The sequence below is a fragment of the Phodopus roborovskii genome, unplaced genomic scaffold, assembly GCF_943737965.1.
Source record: "Phodopus roborovskii unplaced genomic scaffold, PHOROB, whole genome shotgun sequence".
Taxonomy (NCBI): Eukaryota; Metazoa; Chordata; class Mammalia; order Rodentia; family Cricetidae; genus Phodopus; species Phodopus roborovskii.
In genome coordinates this window covers 6,677,498-6,699,732 of record NW_026125543.1, presented here as the reverse complement: position 1 = coordinate 6,699,732, position 22,235 = coordinate 6,677,498, and positions in this window count along the sequence as shown.

Genomic DNA, 22,235 nt, shown 5'->3' with positions numbered 1-22,235 from the left:
ATTTAAGTTAAAATCTATAGACTTTGGTTGGCAAATTTGTAGGGGTAGGTTAATGTTTTCAGAAACATTAACACAAAAACTTTCTTGGAATGTTATTGGCAAATTAAGCTACTTAGCAGCACTGAGAATACTATGAATGTCCTACCCTGAAGCAGTTTAATTATATGTAATTAACTTCCCACTTTTGACTAATTAAAGGGGCTGCAGACCCATCATCTCTGCACAGCGGAACACAAGTCTTAAAAACTTGAACATTTCATCAAAATTCACGGCTTCCAGATTTCTCCTGCTTACAAATATAATCCACTACTGCCTTTAGGAGAAAAAGCCAAGACACAAAGTGATGGGAGATGTCATTCTGTAAAGCTGTTTCTCATACTGGTTAATGAATAAAGCACTGTTGGCCAATAGGAAAGCAAGATAGATGGGACTAGGAGACAAGGAGGATTCGAGGAAGTAGTAGGAAGCGTCATCATGTAGTGATCTGGAGAACAGAGGTCCAGACCCACTCTCTGGTAAGATGAGACCACGTGGAAATACTTAGATTAATAGAAATGGGTTAATATTTAAGACAAAGCTAGCTGATATGAAACTAGTAACTGGTCAACAACATAATATCAAATACAGAGTCTGTGTGTGTTATTTGGGGCTGGCGAGGCAGTGGGATGGACCAGCAGGAAAAACCTTACTCCTAACAACAAAATTATGAGGTGTTAGGTTTTATAAACTTGTTGCCATGTTTTCACCATGTATTTTAATATTTGGAGCTCAAGTATCAACAGTAGTATAATTTGCAAGTTAAAAGTAATATAAATAATATAAAGTGATTCAAAGAATCAAATAAAACAAACTCTCTGAACAAAGCTAAGCAAAGAGATACTATATCCTTATCATTAAATATCAATATATATATATGGGTTTATATATATATATAAATTTATATTTTATATATTTATATATATAAATACACACATTAAATTTACAGATGTTACTGTTGGAATTGAATATGACAACCTTTAACTTACATATATGAACTTAATTTAAATTTAACATGATAGAGTCCCTTAATAGTTACCTTAAATATACACTTCACTTGTTTAATGTAAATTAAACTATTAAATTGACTATGGAATTATATCTAATATACTTGTTACATGCAAAATTCTAGGTGAAAAATATTTTGGGGCTGAAGATATAGCTAATTGGTGGAATGCTTGCCTATCATGTCTGACTGAGGTCCTGGGTTCAATCACCAGTTCCACAAATAATTTTCTTTCTATTTATAAGTTTATGCAAAAGCCATAATGTATTTAAACTATCGGGAAAATACTCCACCCACCTTTACTATTGGAAGGACGATTTTATGTAATGTACTTGATAAAACTGTTACAAGAGGTGAGGATGTTTTGTAGACAGATGACTACTAATTTAAAGTCAGCTATAATTTCTACCTCTTTGCTTTACAGATTTAATTAATTGCTGGCCCTTTTGAAAAGGGGTTTACAGAATGCATAAGGTCTGTGAAATTGCCAGGTGCCTTATAAAGCATCCCTATTTGAAGTTTTTACACTTTATTCAGTGGGAACTGTCTCTAGGGAGGACTGAGGTGGTACATGGGAGAGAAAGCACACCTGATAGTTTGTCTGCAGCCTGAACAAGGCACTTTACAGTAATTAGGCACAGTCTTTCCCCAGGCTTCTTCCTGTTTCTCTCATTGAGCACTTATGTGCCAGGCACTGTACTAATGCCATTTTCTCACCAACAATGATGAATAAGATCCAGCCTGGGTTTCAATAAGCAAGGAGCCTAGCTGGGGGCAGGCCTATGAATTCTCTACCACTGTTCACATTCTGACTATGAATACCAAACGCTTGGGGAGTGAGTGCAGGCTGTCCAGGTTTCTATGCTGTATAATCTGTGTGTGATTCAGGAGAATAATCAAAGTGTCTGAGTGGTCGGTACTGCACAAAACCAATGAGGATTTTTACTTGCTGCATTATCCACTCTTTGGAAAGTTTTTCTCTGTTGTCAGTTTCCTGACAAGGGATCCAGCTAACAAGAGATCCAGAAGAAAGTGCTTTGCTGGGGGCTGCTGCCTGATGGGGTGCAGAGGAGCTACCAAGTCTGGAAATATCCTTTACAATGGTGCAGGAATTCACTGGGAAGTACTTCCTCTTTCCCACTCAGCCCACGCTTTGGGCTGTTGCTGCTTTGGCAGTGACCTCTCGATTTCAAGAACTAGGAGGAAGTTGCTTTGTTGTGTGGACATTAACTGCTGCCCAACCTCAGAGGCACCCCAGGTATGGAAGAGACAACTCTGGGGATGAAGCTCTTCTAAGCAATGCCAACAGCAGTCTCAGTAAGGATCAAGCTGTTCCCTTGGCCATATCAAGATCTCCCCTCCTTCCCTCTGTTCTTCCTTCCCTCCCTCCCTCCCTCTCCCCCACCCCACAGACAATTTGTAGAGAGAATTGTTTTTCCCACCAGAGTATGTATCTGCTTCATCATTTAGTAGTTTAGCAATCCACACAGGCTTCACGAGATCCTGTGAAGGACAGCAGGTACCTGGGAGTGTGCCTTTGAGGGATATGCTTTGACCTTAGCCTCTCTGCCTTCTTTGATAGCATAAGGTAAGCATCCTCCCTTTTGGTTTTCTACCACCTTACCTGGGGTCCACATCAATGGGTCCAATCAATCATGAACTGAATTGAAACCTCTGATACCACAAGCTAAATTCATCTGTTCCCCTTTAGTTGTTTTTCCCAAGTGTTTTATCCCAACAACAAAAATCAAACATACATCTATTGTATCCTTCACTTCTGAAAAAAGTTTCAAAATTCCACATATCTCCTCCTCCACCAGAAAGACAGATGGATTTTTGAGCATGCAGATTCCTCACTACATTCCTGTTGTCAATCTGTGCACACACTCTGTTAGATATGCCAGAATTCTGGTTTGAGGGGGATTCACTCTCGTCTGCTGTGGACAAATGAGATGCTCTGAAAGACACATCTGTGGAGCCACTGCTACAGTTTGAACTATTCCGCGAGTTGAAAAGGCTGAAGTTGGTTCCTATGCTTCTCACTACTGCATTGGACCAGACTTTTTGGCATTCAAAGCTTGTACAATCAGTTTTACTCCAGAAGGTTCCAAGATGTCATCTTTCTTCTTAAGCCACTGCTCTGCTTTAACACATCCAAGCCACAGTGTATTTTGTGGTTTCTCTGAGGATGGAACCCAGGTTACTCTGCTGATGAGGCAAGCTTTGCACTGTCACATTAGAGCCTAAGCCTCTGATCCATCATTCTTGACCTTCTTGTTGATTTCTTTTCAGGCAGTTTTGTAAAGACCAGGATTTTAGAGAACCATGCTGTGTTCCAAGAAGACATGAATTATGAAGACCCAATTTCTGTGTGCTGTCAAAGGCAAGCACAGGTGTTTAGACAGAGTTCATACGTTTGTAAAAATGTTTGATACCAAAAAGAATGATATCTACTGAATAGTATTAACAACTTATATTTTATAATAATATAAACGTAAACTAATTTAAATTATTTACTGTATATTTTACGCAATAGTTATTGTTTTGCAATGGTTCAGGGATTAACTCTCACAGCATGCCTGCAGGGCACCTGCCCAGGATCCTGTGCTGAGATATTACTGACTCTGCTAATCTCTGGCGACAACAGAGGAACTGTTGCTGATTGAAGTGGAAGGGCTCCAGCAGCCACACTTGCACTCCAGAAACAATCAAGATTCAACAAGATGTTGGATTAGGGTAGGAAGGCTATTCTAGAGGGAAGGCTAAGTAACGACAAACACTCTGTCCTTTTCTGGAGGATATGGGTTCAATCCCCAGCACCCACATGACAGCTATCAACTGTCTATAATGTTACTCCCAGGCGATCTGACATTTTATACTGGTCTCTGAGCACACTAGGCATATATGTACTACACAGACACACATGTTGGCAGAACCCCCATACAAAGAAAATAAATAAAGTATACAAAAAGAATCAGCTGGAAGAGCATAGATTGAAGCAGAAATCTCTCTCCTACTCTGATGCACTGGACTTTTGGGCCAACCTTGAATTTCTGGTTCTCATGTATTTACACACTGCTAGTTTTTAATGTTATCTTCCCATTGCAATTCATCTGTGCCTCCTCTTGCCCAAAGGTTTCAGTATAATGCCAACTCTTAAATATTAGTTTATTTGGACATAACTGACCAATATAAAGAAAAATATTCAGATTTCAGAACAGAAGAACCATTTTAAGTTGGCATATAAGACATAGGTCATCCTTATAGATAAATTTTACTCTTCTAAAAACTTGAGAAACAGACTTCAATGATCCATAGCCTAATAATATATTTAACATTCAAAAACAAAGTTATCTCTATGGTACTTCACATAAACTGAAGCATGCACAATGCAGTGACATTTTGAACACAAATTATCTCATTCTGAAAATCCCAATAGAGCATATCCAAAGAGCAGTCTGTGATAATTTTGTTTTGAGCTGAATGTCAATTCCAATTCTTTGCTTGTATGCAGCTAAAAGACTCCAAAGTTTTGATCTGCATTATGATGTTGCCCTTGCCATTCTCTCCATCTTTACAAGTCTCAAGACTACATATTGTTAAGATTAAATACGTTTTCGTTGGCAACATCACAAATAAACTGACTATGGAACAACAAAGGGAGCACTCAGTCAATTTGAACATGTCACCTACTTCTAAACATATAAGGAATCTGACATTGTTCAAAGGAGTTTAATTATAGCATGCTTGTACCACCTGGATGTTTGTCCTATGTTAGCACATGAACTATCAATTTCAAGAATTCCAAATGATCCTAGTAATTTTGAAATGAACATTTCTTTGAAAAAGAAGAGAGTAAAATTCCTCCTAATAATAGACTTACTTACTGCATCTTCTGCATTCTTCTGCTCTGGTCCCTGTCCAACCCAGATGATAAAGCTTCGTTTCCTGGCTGCATTAACATAGATGGTGGATTCTGGGTTGAGAAGACATAGTGATGAAAATTTCTAGCCACTGGCTCAGATCAGAACCCTTAAGATAATTCTCATGCCTGAGGCACTATTCCATATTATTTTGAAATACAGTGTAATCTTCGTTGACATCTGTTCCTGGGACAGTGGTTAACTTGCATGTCAACTTAGCTTGTCTCTAGGTAAGTGGACAGATACTGTTCTTGATGCTATTGTGAGAACAATTTTGATGAGATGAACATTCTGACCTGTAAGCTTAAATGTTAAGAGTAGGAGAGATGTTTTTTTCTTGTATGACAGGTCACATTCAGTCAGTTAAAAGTATGAAAATAATTCATCTCCTTAAACACACAGCCTTCGGGCTTTAGCTACAACCTGGGTGTTTCCTTATCTTCAGCCTGCTGCCCCACCTGCTAGAGTAGGCTGGACAGCTGCTGTTACCACATGAGCCAACTCCTTCCAGGAAATCAGGAAATCTCTTCATCTATCTTTCTACCTATTTCTCTTCGGTTTACCATCTGTACTGGTCAGATGTCTAATATGCTGGCTAAACATATCAGATAAATTAATTTACAAAGAGATAAAGTCAATTTTCTCTCACACTCTTGGAGGTTAAAGACTGGATAGAGCCATTCATTGCTTTGGGTCTCTGGTGAGCATGACAAATTGCAATGACAGGCATGGCAGGAAAAACTGACTGCCTCATGACCTGGAAGCAATTAGTGAGAAGAAAACAGTCATGCTTTCACAATCCTGTCCTGGGACATGCCTCCAGTAACTGGCAGGTGTGTGTGTGTGTGTGTGTGTGTGTGTGTGTGTGTGTGTGTGTGTAGGGGGCAGCTACAACTATCACAGAATTGAGGCCTGTGGCAACTGCTCCCTTCATTCTTAGTCTTTTTGTTTATTTGCTTTTGTTTTGTTTTGTTTTTGTTTTTTGTTTTTCCAGACATGGTTTCTGTGTAACTTGGCAGCCTGTCCTGGACCTTTCTCTGTAGACCAGGTTGGCCTAGAACTCACAGAGATCTGCCTATCTCTTCCTTTCAATCTGGGATTAAAGGTATGTGCCACCATCACATAGCTTCACTCTTAGTCTTATATCATATAAATTAATCTGGTCAAATATTCAAAACCCAATCTGTCAATCACAGTTAGGTGGGCAGCAGTTTTTCATGCAGTTTAACACATTTGTATTGCATAATGGCATATATTTTATCATACAATAACTCTCATATATAAGCAGAAGGTGTGTCAGAGGAGGTCTGCAGAATTCAGTGGGTAAGTGGAGGGATAGTAATGGTCAGATTGTTCAGAGACCTCCAGCTGGAATACTAATACTGGCTTCAGAACAGAAGCTCAAAACCCAGCAAAGTTCCCTAGCTCCCAGCTAGCTGTCTGTAAGTATATTAAATGATAGCACATGGGGAATTTAGTTTACTCCAAGGAAAGAATTTGGCAAAAATGTATCCCTATAAAGCCATGAACTGCAGCCATGAACTCAGGCTTGTTTATGTGGCTCTATCAACTTATCACAGTGTGTCCAAAGTAGTTTCTTGATAAACACAAGTTGTTTCAGACAGAATTTAGGAATGAGAAAATAGTCAACCCATGTCAGTGTGAAAGACTTTGCTTGTCCGGGACAGAGGAAAGGGGAATCACAGGAAAGATGCAGAAATAACCAAGGAGCCTTGGGTCCTGGGACACACCTCCAACAGTGTGGCAGATCTTGGCTCAAAAGCATCCCTGGCTAGGAACTCCATGTACATTGTCACTGTGTTGCCCAGATTGGTCTGGAATTCTGGAGGTCATATGATCTTGCCTAGGCTTTCCAGGTTGCTAGGCCTACAGGCCTGTACTACCAGAGCTTGGCTTCACTTTCTTACAATATTCCAAATTTCCATGGAGATTCCATTTAACTAAGGCATGCCTTTACAGGCCAAAAGCCCCAGTAGTACACTGCTTGCCAAGCACGCAGGAAGACTTGGGTTTGATCCCTAGAGCTATTAAAAATTAATCATTACAGACTTTTTAGGGGTAGTGTGACATTAGTCTCATGAAGATGAAATAATAGATTACTTCTTTTTTCTCCTAAAGCTAGCTGAAAACATTAAGGGGTTTTGTGATTAGTTTGAGCTTAGGAAACTTAAAGGGAAGGAGAGATGAGTTTGTTATAGCAAATTTAGGGAGTAGGGGTCTGGGGGGACTGAAATTGTATGACTAGTTAATCTTCCCTGCACGTTGCAATCTGAGGACCATTACATGGCATTTCCCAAGAGCTTGCTAAAATTGCCAATGTGGAGGTTCCATGATAAGCCTAATGAAATAAAATTCGCACTTGAGAAATTTTACTTTAAAAAACCCACTTTTCATTTCCAAATATCACTAGTGCAGACTCTGTAGATGGGGTTAGGAAATGCTCCAGCTTTCTCTTTCTGTACAGAATGATTTCCTGCATCTAGGATGGGGTTTGGACCTATGTTATTACTAAAACCTTTTAATTTTCTGATGGGCTAAGCAGGCTTTGGAAGTGGCATAACAGCCAAGCAAATGCCTGCAGTAGCACCCACAGGGAAATCTGATCTGACTTAAACAGCTCTGAGAACATAGTTCCTATAAATTTGGATTGCCTGTAGTCATGCACAGAAAAGAAGTATTCTTAGCCCAGAAAAAAAAAAAACTGAATTTTGGTGCACCACTATATAAATAGCAGAGTTAATAATATTTAAGTTCCCATATTTAAATATCTGTGTGGTGGTGAAGGGAAAAAAAATCAAGCTTCTAAGAAAAACAAAACCTTCGGTAACCCAACCAAGTCATGCTTTTAAAACCTCAAGCAAATTTTCTGTTGAACAGATAACTTGAAATCTAGCCAATGGGTAGGAGAAAATATATTTAATATTTTTTATGGCCTAAAGGCAGTCACACCTTATCCATCAATTTCTAACATCCAGAAATATGATTGTAATAGAGTCTAATGAGTATATGAATGAGTTAATGAATGAGTAAATCAAAGGCATAAAGTCATGTGTACAGTGAATTTTAAGAAAATATAAAATGTATAACGAACCAACAAGAAAATGTAAAGATTATGAAATCAGTATGCTTGGGTAATGGAAGAGGGAGTTGAAGGGTGACTCACATAGGCATGTTAAATGAAGTCTGCATACATTATATTGTTGGTGCCAGATTTTTTTGTATGACATTTGATAACTGCACAGTTTAGATATAAAGACCTAGTCTATGAGCAAATTACAAAAGCTTTCTTTGCAAACATGTAAATCTAGAAAATAATATGTTTGGCATATTATCATTTATACTTGTTTCTGTTTTTAACCTCTAAGACTATAAGGAACAATTAACAATTAATATGAATTTTGAATATTCCTTTTAAGTTATATACCCTCCTGGTGCAACCATAGAATGAATTTATGACAATGTTAAACTCAAGACTTGTGTGTCATTTAAAGAGTGGGTTAGTCTTCCATGGCAAGTCAATTTAATTGGTGAAGTGTGAACAGTTTCCAAAATGTTTAGTCTTTGCCTAATTGAAACCAACTTAGAAAACTCTGAGGTAGGAAGATTTCATGAACAAAGTGAGTCTTTCTGCTCTGTGACTGTGACCAGTGCCCAGGAACTGGAGGCTCTCCTCCTTAAGGCTGAGTTTTGGTCTCTGTGCCTAAGCATTCAGTTGTATTAAAGAGTCTAGCATGTAAATAGCTCCAATGTTTACTTATAGTGGCAGTACTTGTTTACTGTGGAATATTAGTTTAAGGTGTGTTGCATTAGTTTATTCTGTGGAATATTTGTTTAATCATGCAAAGATATGTTACATTCTTTTATGTTGCATTTGTGTAACTCTGTGAAGCTGTGTTACTTTGTCTGCCTAAAACACCTGATTGGTCTAATAAAGAGCTGAATGGCCAACACCTAGACAGGAGTGTGAAATAGGCAGGGCTGTTGGGCAGAGAGAATAAGTAGGAGGAGAAATCTAGGGAAGGGATGGAGGAGTGAGAAAAGGAGAAAGAGAGGAGGAGGACAGGGGACAGCCACCCAGCCACACAGCCAGCCACAGGCTAAGAAGGAAAGAAAGATACATAGAATAAAGAAAGGTAAAAAGCCCAAATGCAAAATGTAGTTAAAGAGAAATAGGATGATTGAATTTAGAAAAGCTGGCTAGAAACAAGCCAAACTAAGGCTGGGCATACATTAAAGAACAGTCTCTGTGTATTCATTTAGAAGCTGGGTGGCTGGCCCCCAAAGAATAAAACGAAAACCAAAATACAATAACTCCACTTTTCCATTCTAAAGAGCCTAAGCTCCCTGAACCTGGCTGTGCAATCACTTTCTGAGTAAAAACAGTTGGTTCTTTTGATCAGATGTTATTTTTATTCTCTTAAAGCTGCCACTTTTAAAACATGCTTCTCTTAACCTCATACACTAACCTTGTGTGACCAGCAACTTCAGAGTGCATATTCCTGGGAAGAACAGGTAAAATATGAATTGTTGAAGGCCTAGTATATAGCTAAGTGGTAGAATTTTTGATTTGACTGTGTAAGGCCCTGGATTTGATCCATAGCTCTGCCAAAACAAAATCAAACAAAAACAGAAAAGAAAAGAAAGAAAAATCTTGACTTCTATTTCAGTTTGTGAATTGCAGGAATAGCATTAAGCATGGCCTTCCCTGTGTACTAATGGAGCTCCGATTAAATAGTTTATCCAGTTCACTTTGGGGTGTACAACGCAGATGCTGGGATACAGCAGTGAAGCAGGCAAGAAGTCCGACTCCCAGATAGTTTCTGTTTGGTGAAGGTCTGAGCATGGGACAGAAGGAACACACAAGAAGATACCAACTAATGAGTGATAGCAGAGTGAAAGCAAAATGCCTGGCAGATATACTAGACTGTGTGCTCATACTCAGAAGGGGGTCTCTCTTAGGAGATGATTTGTAAGCCAAAGTGCAACTGAGGCAGGCATATAGATATCTAGGGTAACAGTATTGCAGACAGATCTTGTCTGATGCAAAGCAACCTAAAATGGGTAGAAGCATTCCTTACACATGGAAGAGCAAGTTGCAGTCATGAAAATGGATATTACAGAGCTTCTGTAAGGCAAAGAGCATAGTTGACAAGACCAAACGGCAGCACACAGATTGGGAACAGATCTCCACCAACCCTGCATCTGACAGAGGGCTGATCTCCAAAATATATAAAGAACTCAAGAAACTAGTCAACAAAACACCAAATAACCCTGTTAAAAAATGGGGTACATAACTGAAGAGAAAATTCTCAATAGAGGAAATCAAAAAGGCTGAAAGACACTTAAGAAAGTGCTCAACATCCTTAGCTATCATGGAAATGCAAATCAAAACAACTTTGAGATACCATCTTACTCCTGCCAGAATGGCTAAAATTAGAAACACCAATGACAACTTATGCTGGAGAGGATGTGGAGAAAGGGGAACAGTCTTCCACTGCTGGTGGAAGTGCAAGAATTTACAGCCATTTTGGAGATCAGTATGGCTGTTCCTCAGGAAAATGGGAATTAGTCTACCACGGGACTTGGCAATCCCCCTCTTAGGCATATACCCAAATGATTCATATCCATTCAACAAATATATCTGTTCAGCTATGTCTGTAGCAGCATTATTTGTAATAGCAAGAACCTCGAAGCAACTTAGATGCCCCTCAACTTAAGAATGGATAAAGAAGATATGGCACATTTATACAATGGAATACTACTCTGTGGGAAAAAAAAAAACAATGGAATCTTGAAATTTGCAGGCAAATAGATGGAACTTGAAGAAACCATCCTGAATGAAGTAACCCAGTCTCAAAATGAGAAACATGGTATGTACTCATTGATATATGGATTTTAGACATAAAGTAAATGATCACCAGCCTATAATACACTGCCAGAGAAACTAGGATACAAGGAGGAATCTAAGATTCCTCAGATTCCCAGATCCCTCACAGAAGGGGAAAGAAACAAGGTCTTCTGAGCATATTGAGAGTGGGGGGGGGCAGTGAGTGGAGAGGGAGCTAGGAGAAAGAGAAGGGGAGGAGAGGATAGCAAGTGGAACTAGGAAGACTGAGTCAGGGGAGGAATAGATGAGAGAGAGTGAAAAAAAAGAGACATACCATAAAAGAGGGAGCCATTGTAGGTTTGAAGAGAAAACTGACTCTAGAGAAATGTCCAGAAACTTATAAGACTGACCCCAACTAATAATTTGAGCAACAGTGGAAAGGCTACCTTCCCTGATAATGAGATTGATGACTAACTTATCCACTATCATAGAGCCCTCATCTAGTAGCTGATGGAAACAGAAGCAGACACCTACAACTAAACACTGAGCAGAACTGGAATCCATATGCAGAGAGGGAGGACAAGAGCAGGCTACAGAAACCCACAGAAACAGCTGACCTGAACAAGGAGGAGCTGATGGGTCCCAGACTGACAGCTAGGAAACCAGCATTGGACCAACTCAGACCCTCTGAACATGGGTCTCAGTTAAAAGGCCTGGACAGTCTAAGGGACCTCTGACAGTGGAATCAGGATGTATCCCTGGTGCACAAAAGGACATTCCCCATGGAGGGATACTCCCTTAATGTAGAGGCAGGAGGGAGGGCCTAGTCCCTACTCCAAATGAATTGACAGATTTTGTTGACCCCTCCTGCAAGTAAATGCCCTTCCTGTGGAGTGTGGGGGGTGGTGGTATGTGAGGGTGGTATGGGAGCATGGGGGGAGGGAGAGAGGGAAGAAGGGAGGAAGAGGACACTGGGATTGATATGTAAAATGAAGAAAAAAAGAAAAGTTAAAGAAAATAAAAAAGAAAAGAAAATGGATATTACAGATGGAGTTGGAGAGATAGGCACATAGAGGGCCTTTTAGGCCATGGGGAAGAAACTAGCATTTTTTTTTTCAATTCAAAACAGGAACACTATACAGTGGTTTAAAGACAAGAACACATAATCTGTTTCATAAATAAGAGTTATTACTTTCCTGTTCTTGAAAAAAAATGTATTATAGAAGAGATAGATAGAAGGCCAACACTATCTCGAATGGAGATGGCAGAATCAGAGCAGATTCTAAGTATAATGAATGTACTTTAAAAGGAAATTTGGAGGTTGAGGCAGTTGAGGGAACAGATAATGTGCAAAGATCCCCTTTTAACAAGGGTTTGCTTTCCTGTGTCATTTCCAGTGCCACCTTTACTATCATCACAACTCACTACGGAGGAAACAGTTCACTAGATCAGCATCTTTCTATAACAGCTCCTGCATTCTTCATCTTGCATTTCCTCAGCCCTCTGGGAAACAAGAAAACCCAGCAGTCATCCTCACTCTGAGCAGTTACGAATTTTTGTTGTTGTTCTTGTTCTTTTTGTTTTTTTTTTTTTTTTTTTTTTTTTTTTTTCAAGACAGGGTTTCTCTATGTAGCCCTAGCTGTCCTGGAACTCCCTCTGTAGACCAGAGGTCCACCTGCCTCTGCCTCCTGAGTGCTGGGATTAAAGGCATGAACCACCATCCATCCAGGTGGCTTAGAAATTCTTTTATGAGACATATGATGTATGGTTTGTCTTTGAGTCCATTAAGGGCAGGGACAGAACTAAATTTGTCTAATACCTGGGCTGGGCATAGAAGGCACAACAAATAGGCAAATAAACACATCTGCTGCTGACTTCCATTGTCTCTGTCCCACAGACACGTTATTTACACTCCTTAAGGACATCATATTTGTTACTTTGTCGCTTGAAAGAGCTTTTGTTTTGGAATTATTTTCATTTTTTATATATTCTAGTTGTTTGATAATGGAATCATTTAAGGATATTTAATTTATGTCAGGACCAGTATGTGGATAACTGAATTTACAGTTCATTTTAGCATTGCCAGCACTGTCATAACAATACTCACCAGGGTTGCTTAAAGTACAAGGCTTCCTTTTTCTCTCAGTTATGGATACTTCAATGTCAGATGTAGGCAACTGTAGGTCTGGTGTTTCTGAAGCCTTTCTCCTGGCCTTGTAGAGTATCTTGATGTTTGCATGAGAAATATTGGCTCATATATTTACATGCTTAGTGCCTAGTTGGTGGACTGTTTTGGAAGGATTTGGAAGCAAGGCCTTGTTGGAAGAAGGGTAGGCTTGTTTGAGAAGTTGTGTCACTGGGGGTGGGTAGGTCTCTAACTTTTATATAAGTTCACAGTGCCATGAATGTCTGCCTGCCACAATGCAACCAACCCTCTGAAAGTATAAGCATGCCCCCTATTAAAAAATACTTTCTTCTGTTTGTTGCCTATGATGTCTCTTCATAATAACAGAAAAGTAACTAAGATCCCTGTTGTGTTTTCTTGTTGTGTCCTCAGTAGGCCTTTCATTTATGTGTGTACATTGCTGGTGGCTCTCTGGTACTAAATTTCCTCTTCAAGACTACAGCGAGACAAGATCAGAGCTCAGTATATTAGCCTCATTATTACATCATCTCTTTAATTGTTCCATGTCTAAATATAATCAATTCTGAAGTAGAGAGGGGGATATTAGGCCTTCAATATGATAGTGAGCATGACCGGGGTCAATTTAGCTTATGGTAACTCTACATTTTAGAAATGCTGGTTTATTAACAATAAGAAAACAGATGTTGCATTTTCATGGTGACAACATACCAGGATGATGTGATAATTATATGTTTGCTTTCTGACTTCAGTTCCTGGCACAGAAGTTTTGAGCCCCCAAGTCCTATGTTAGGAAGAACATGGTCTGTAATTCATAACTCATCTCTTTCAACCTGAGTTTATGATAATGAGTCTGAAAGGCTAGAGACTGCCTATAGAGGACACAAGCATGAAATCAAAGGAATGAAATTCGCCATGGTCCCCTAAGTTAGGTGATAGCTGAGAAGGGGAGGTGAGGGTAGGGTAGGCAATTATTAAAGGCATTGCAATGAGATTGCTTTACAAACTTTAAATAATGGCAGCTAGAGAACTTCTTGGTTGGTTAAAATATGGAATGATGACTAGAAGGGCAGTATATTTAGGGAAGGAATGGGTGTTCCATTCCCTGTTGCTACACAAGGAACATGACTTTTCTCCATACCTATGCATAGCTTCCATTTGTCATGTTTAATTTGTATCAACATGCTAAACTGATAATAGTGAGTAAAGTCTCTCCTGTCATCCTATGAGTTGTTTGCAGCAAGTTAGTAAGCCTGAGAAGTGGATCCCAGGAGCCCCGGCTTATAGCCAAGTCTGCAGCCCTGTAGGGAACCTTGGAAATTCACAACTTTCATTTGTTGAAATGAGAGGTAGATTTGTTGGGCCCAATATCAAACTCTATAACATCTGGTTTTTCTCCCAGAGTTAACAGATCATTTGATGTAGACAAGCCACACTTTTCAATATCCAAAATTTTATAGATGTTTGATGCAATGTATATAGCTCAAAGTAGAGCACCTACAGAATCTGTGAGAACCCTTGGGTAATATTGCCAATATATTCAATGTAAATGAAGTTATGAAAAAAACCCTTTGTCTTTTGGCTAGCCATTAACACACACACACACACACACACACACACACACACACACACACACAGAGAGAGAGAGAGAGAGAGAGAGAGAGAGAGAGAGAGAATAACAATAACTGCAGAGTAACATCAGGCTAAGCTGGGAACTTCTTAAGGACTGATCTAACAACAGGACACTATTGCCTTTCCCAATGAGATTATTTTGAATATATTTAGTATAATAGACATTACCTGGCACAGTGCCTAACACATAATGACTCAACAAATGTTAGTTGACTTCCCCCAACACTGCAAGATTCCAAGACAATCGTGTTTTTGTAGCCTCTGGCTGCCTCTCCTGGGCTTTTCTGGAATGCCAGAAGGGATATTTAGAAGATTGGCCATAATGGTTATTTCTCTTGATTCAGTGTCAAATCCTGTTCACTGTTTCAGGACCTGCCTCATTGTACTTATGAATTCATAAGAGCAAGATAATGAAAATGCTTTTAAATTTAAAAATAGTTTTCACAATTCTAATGCTTAGCAACTAACATTAAAAAGGGAAAGAAAAGCAGAGTGGCACCCCCACCCCCAAACCGCCTCTGTTCCTGTAACAGTTTCTATCTTGAGTCTTTCAAATCAACAGACCTCAAATGAATGTGAATTAACCACGACTTCTGCCACGAACAGTGTTCACCTATTTATCCTGATGAGGTCACATGACATGGATGTGCTGAAGGGAACATTGACTCCCAGAAAGATGCATACAATAACTACAAATGAAGCCAGGGAGGCATGGCTTTTTGCTGTGTCACAGATTGTTGCTGTAAATGCTGTCTCAAAATGTTTAATAGTAATAACAACTGAGCTTAGATTATGAAGTTGGAAACTGTTCCAGCAGAACAGCATCATATCAGAGTTTTGAGTCAATGGCCAGGCAATATCCCTTTGTGGAAATTAAGGAGACGGACCTCAAACAATCAGAAAATGCCACTTCTGCAAGGTAACTAGTACAAGTGTTTCAGCTATCTGTATCTCACACCTGAGACTTGACTAATTAGCATACTAAATGTCAGAAGTGTTTTTTATCTGGGGAAATTCATGGTTTATTTATAGGCATGATGAATGTTTGAAATGGGCCATCATTAGTGACTGTAAATGTATTCACAACTCGCTAAGGCATTTTAGAAACTTCTTACCTTTATAGAAATCCAGGGAGGTACAAAGCCTGTGTAGCATAAGGGTGCTCCAGTCTGGGCTCCTCAACAGACCTGCATTTCTTTGCTGATTATGGGTTTATTAGCTGTTCACAGGAGAGGATGGAGCTGACACCCTGCCTATGCACTATTGCTCTGTTCTTCTTCGGAAAATATCTACGCAGAACACTTAAAGCAAATACAGCAAGTTGCAAGAGCAGTTTGTGAACCTGGTTTTTAATACTTGTTTGCTATGTATGTAGTTCACTGTCATTGTAAGGCAACAGGGCAAAGCCAGCGCTTTTCTACCCGAAGGCTTTCAAGGTCTCCTAGAGTTCAAGAGTTGTACCTAATCCAAGGAGCTTAGGTCAGTCATAGCAACATTTAGGGCGTTCTTTACTTTGATTTCCATCTTCATTTTCCATGGGAATGTTAAGATGAGTCATAGACAAAAAAATTTGAATATTATTCATCAAACAGGGCTAAACAAACCCTTAACTATAATTATGAATTTTTACATTAATTTGTTTACCCAATGTTTTCGGCTAACATTCTAACCCATATTTTTATAGCACAGAAGAAAAATTAGAAAAAGCATATTTAAAAATCTAAAGTTAAGAGAATATTTTGTCACTGAGAGAAAGTTGGGAACCAGAGCTTTAGCCTTAGTTAAATTTCAAAATCCATTTTGCCTGGAACACTGACTTTGGCAGAAAACAAAATACTTTTGCCAATCCTCCCCACCCCTATTATTTAAAGCCACATATTCTATGAAGGGAATTAAATGCATATGTTTCACATTTGTTTGTTTGCTCTCAAAAATACATTTTACTAGTAGATTCTCTAGGCTAAAGGAGACCAGACCGAATGTTTCCCTTTGTAAGGCAGCTACAGGATTGTTTAAATCAATCAGCGCCTTTTCTAAACAGATAAAATAGAATTTACCCAGAGGAAATGGATTTTAATTGACACAGGAGGAATGGAAGTTGAATATTTTTATCACCAGTGAGATTTATTAAATTTGGAATATAGGGAATGCTAAAGAATGAAGCACATATTCTTGAAACATATTCAGAGCTGGAAGAGCATTCTGAAAATTAAGCCCTCATCCAGGCTCTGTCTCTGCTTCTGTAGGATTTAGAGTGGCTGTTTGCTGTCCAATCCCAAACCATGTGTATTGAGTAGTACTTTTCTACTCATTGGGTTATCATGGAGCCTATGCTTCAAAGGGTTTTTCTAACCAAGCCACATGTAATGACTCAGGTCTTTATCAATGCAGCAGAGCAGTTGCTGCCTATCAGCACTGTCGAATGCCTAGGACTACCACAGTGGTTGGCTAAAGTTGCAGGAAATTCATGAGTCAACCTAGGCAAGCTGATTGGTTCAGTTAATATTTTCTCTAGGCGCTTTAAAATCTAGGGAGTCCAAATTAGTTACAGGAGGATAACTGATTAAAAAAAACAAAAGACTTTCTAAAGGAATTTCATGTAAAATATGGTTTGAGCTTTGAAAGCTGACATTTAAAAATATGAAAATGAGTCTATTTTATTTTACTTACACTTGAAGCTTATGACCATATGTATAGAAAGATACCGCTGTATGACAAAGAGTGACAAACTAGTTCAACTTTTCTGGGGAAATATTTTTTCATGTAAATCCTTACCTTATGTTCAATACATGTGTAAATTCAACTGTGAAGGTTGGGCAGGCCAGAAGGCTTCCTCAGCTCTGTGACATTCAAGACTTTTCCTCATGAGGCCTCATGATCCTGACCCATGCTTCTTCAAACATTTTGTTTCCTGCTATATCTGTATGCTGTTGAGAGCTCCAACCCCAAGAAACCATCAAAGAGAATGAAGACATGGATGAGAAAGACAAGACTAAGGTTTCTTGCTAACATAAAAAATTGTAAGGCTGCTTTCTACATGGTCCATTCATGAGTGACATATTTTTTTTTTCTTTTCTACTGCAATTACTCTCTTCCCTCTGCAATGTTGTAACTTGAGGTTTTTTTAAGGAGTCACAGTAAGGACTCATATTAAGTCATGAGACATTTTCAGAAGGGAAATAAATTAGCTCATTGTTATGCATTGAAAAAATTCCATTATCATGGCTGGTCATAGAGATTCATATTGGGAATCACCAATGTTTATTATAACCCTTCCACATTTCATAGTTTTCATTTTGTTACCAATTCTTTTTTTTTCTTTTTCTTTTTAAATTCTGATCTAAAAATTGAGTATCTGTTGAAAAGTTCTCAGTTTGGAGTCCAAGGGGGACACTGAGGGTGGCTGTCCTTTTAGATAAGAGATTTATTAAAATTTATTAATGCCATGGGTGTACAGTGAGACAGACAGCAGCCTGGACAGTCTCTGCTGAGAGTCCAGTTCCCCACAGCAGAGTCGGGGTACCTTCCCATAATTGTCAGGACCTGGCAACCAGAGCCTGGAAGCTTCCATGGGGGAAGTTAAAATGACACCTACCATTCTCCTGGATCACGGCACATGGACAATATATTACTGAGATGGAGTTTCACAGTCATGCTCTAGGTACAGGGCTTGCCCTTGTAGAAGTTCTGGCTGTGAAAAAGGGGCTTCTTCAAGTAGGCATGGTCTGACCAACTTGGAGCTGAAAATGTATCCTTTGTGAGGCTGTGGCTTTCTGATCTTCTGACAATGATAGAGTCCCTCAAAGAGGCAATAAAAAATATATTCCATAAGGAAATGGAAGGAAAAACAAACAAAATAATTTAAGAAACAGAAAAGACAAACCAAAAATTGAAAGAAACAATTCAAACAGTACAAGACTTGAAAGCTGAAATAAACAAAAACAAAAACAAACAAACAAGCAAACCAAAAATCACAGTCTGAGGGAATGCTGAAAATAGAAAAGTTAGGCAAACTATCAGGAACTACAGATGCAAGCATAACCAATCGAATACAAGAGATGAAAGAGAGAATCTCAGGCACTGAAGATACACTAGGAGAAATAGATTCCTTGACCAAAGAACATGTTAAATTAAATAAAATTTTGTAGTTAAATATTCTATTAATCCAGTTTGTGCCTTGTCTTAATCTCTATGGCATTATAATTTGATCAAAGAGAAATGCAAAATGTTAAAATATTTGTATACTTTTCTGAAATAATATTAATAATAGTATAACAACAATAATGATATGTGTGTGTATTTAAATCTTAGGGAAAATTTGATAGAAACTAAAACTAAGCTGCAATTTCAGACATTATCACTTTAGAGTTATATAATGTACTACAAAACAGCCAAGATAATGAATTTGTTAAAATTTGCAAATGACATAGTAGCCTGAAGACATAGTATATGAAAAAGCTCCAAGTACTGAACAGTAGATATCACTCAGGCCCGAGCTCTGGATCCAGTTAAGAGGAACAGTTAGAGAACTAGACAGACATTAATGAGTTTGAAGGCCACTGGGGGAGAGTCCCTTCCTCATGGACTGAGCCCCACCTCTCCTTTCTCTCATGGTACTGGGAAGGGAATTTCTCCTCAGGGTTTAAATTAGCCCAGGTAAAAGTGTAGGTACCTAGACCTTGATATGACCCATGAAGGCAAAGTTATGTTTTCCTGATCAAAATAATAAAATGGTTGTTCTATCTCTAGCCCTGAATGAAAATATGACAATCTAATCTGCTCCAATGATTAACATCTGCTATTGTTCCTTCATTTTAATAATTAATCCACCGGTTCTGTTAATCACCTGTTCAGGAGTTCGTCCCCGCAGGAAGACTGGTTCCCCTGCAGACATCCTAGGATGGAACACTAATAATTATTCCCTTAGTGTGATCATGCATGCTTCTTTCAGATGCCCTTGGTTGGTGCAGACTTGCAGAGCTTTCCTGGGGCAGCACTTTGGAACCTCAGCCTCCTCACCTGTCTGATTCTCAATTTCCTCTATCTGTTTTTCCAGTACTGGCCAAAGCCTCACCATGCCTTTGCAGACATTCAGAACTTTCTGACTACTTTTCTGAAGCTCCTTCAACCCTGTCATGATGCTGCTTGTTGACATCCATGCCAGATATATGGCTTTCTCTCTTCCTCATCTCCTTTCTCTGGGCAGTTGTCAACATTTACAACAGGCCCTCACTGTATTTTTCCCTCAGACTCTAATAAAATTGTTCCTATTGGCATCAAGCTTTCCTTTGAATCATTTTTATATTTTATTAATGAGAGACTAAGAACTCCAAAAAGTGATCCCAGATTTCCAGGTAACATATGACCCCCAAATGTGGGGCTCCTTAATCTCTCCTTGGGAAAGAATGATACCATTAGAGGTGCTGATGTGGAGTACCTAGAGGCATCTCTGAGTTCAACAGAGGCTTTCTCACTTACCTCTCGGGTGGGCTTAGCTCAGAGACTGTGGTTCCCAAACAATATAAAGCAACTGCAACAACTCCATGGCTATCCAAGCTTTCCTTAGCCAGTGGCTCTTGGGTTCTTGGCTCATAAATTTAAATACTGACATTCACCACAAAGGATGAGGTTTAGAAAAGGAGAATTTTATTATAGAGAATTTGAGAGAAAGAAACATTTTGAATTTGTAACAGGGAGGGAGATGTTCTGGTTGATTCAGTTGCTTCAACTGAGAAGTGCCTCCTGTTTTAGTCTCCTCTCTGTTTTAGTCAAGTCCTGCCTGGTGTGTAGCATTCAGGCAGGAGTAAAAGACAACAAGAAGCCAGAATCCAGGACTCTCTTGCAGTGTTCTTGACATTCAGAAGGGCTGTCTTAGAGCTGTCCTATTTGACCCAATTCTATATTCTGTTATTATCACTTAGATCATATGTTAATACTATTGGACCTCACACATTTTAACTTACACGGTTGGGGTTTAACTTAGATTAATCTGTGGAACATGCTATCAGTTGATTAATTCTGCCTCATAATTATAGACACAGGAATCACCAAAAGTTCAAAACAATGAGACAGACTAGTTATAGATTAACATCAGCAAAATCAGGTAAAATTGTTCTCATTGGCCTCCAGATTTGCCTTATGAAGAAAGCATACCTACAGCTTAGTGTATAGCATGGTGCTGTACCTCTGGTCTCTTTGAATGCATAGAATGCATGCACACTGGATGTTAAAAAGGTTCTGGTGAGGTTGGTGAAGAAGCTCTGCATTGCTCAGTGATGAAGACTTGGACAGCCTAGGAAATTTCACAAACTGTAGCCTTTTTTTTCTACAAGAGTCCCAAATACATGGAGATTCCCAAGGCCAGGAAGACAAGTGCCATTTTGAGTCACAGCAACCATCTAGGAACAAGAGATGGAAGTTTTCAAGAGTTGGAGGTTGGGCTTCTGACTAACAGATCAGCATCACCTGAGGACTGGATAGAAGTGGGGGTGCTCAGACTCCAGTCCAGATCCAGTCATCACAAACTCAGCGACCAGGACTTCCACCTGAACTGCAACTCTTCCATGCTAAAGCCTATGAACATCCGACTATGAACAGAATAGGCCACTTCAGGACATTGAAAAGCATACTTAATAAGAAAGGTTTTATAATTATTTATTGTTTCTGGACCAAAGGGCTTACTTGTTTTGACAAATCAAATATAAATGTGAGATCATCTAGTCCTGCCTTAAAAAAGGGTTTGAAAAAGCAAATGTTGTTTTCTTAAGGCTTCTTCTTTGTCTTTTATGGTTCTGCTATGTGAGCAGATGTGAAAATGTGTTTCTCTTGTCTTTTCTCCAGCAAGTTCTGCAGACATCTCCATGCCCTGGGCCTGCTTGCTGTTGATGCTGACCAGTAAACACCAGTAAGCATTTCTAAAATCAACTAGTTACTGAGACAAATGCTCATTATTCAGGAATAATTAGTTACTAAATAAATAAGAGATGCAAAACAAAAATTTTAATTCCAATGTAACATCTTAGCAGTGCTTTTTACAAAGCTACAAAGAGAATTATGATTTTACCAGGCACAATATTTTGAAGTGATGAAAGTAAAATATGTGAGTAAAGCAGTATCATTACATTTTTGTTTCTAAAGTGACAGTTGCAGTTAAATGTTTTCTAAATATATATCTTAATTATGAGTAGAATATATTTTTATTTCCATAATATGACATAACATTGAAAATATGTGTTTCACCTTCAATCTCCTGGCAAGAAAAATTGAAAATATTTCCCCTACTTAAAAGGATATTTTATTGTTTTCACGGATAGTTGTAAACTATTATTTTCCAGGCTTGTAGAAACAGAGGTTTAGGGAACCTTACTGCATGAGGGAAGCCAAGCCTGCAGCCTTCCAGGGAGTAGAGATGGGCATACACCAGCATGTTCTCATACATGCACAGCTGATGGCCAGATGGTGAAAGTTTGGGGAGAAGCAGAGTTGTCACCACCAGTAATATTCAGGTTACATCTAGATGTTCTGTGTGGGGTGTGACAGAGGCAAGCCTGCCTGTACCAAGATGGAAGAGACTGCTTGTGCCAAGACAGAGGAGGGTCTGCCTGGATTAAGAGAAAACAGGGTCGAAAAATAATTCAGAACACTTCA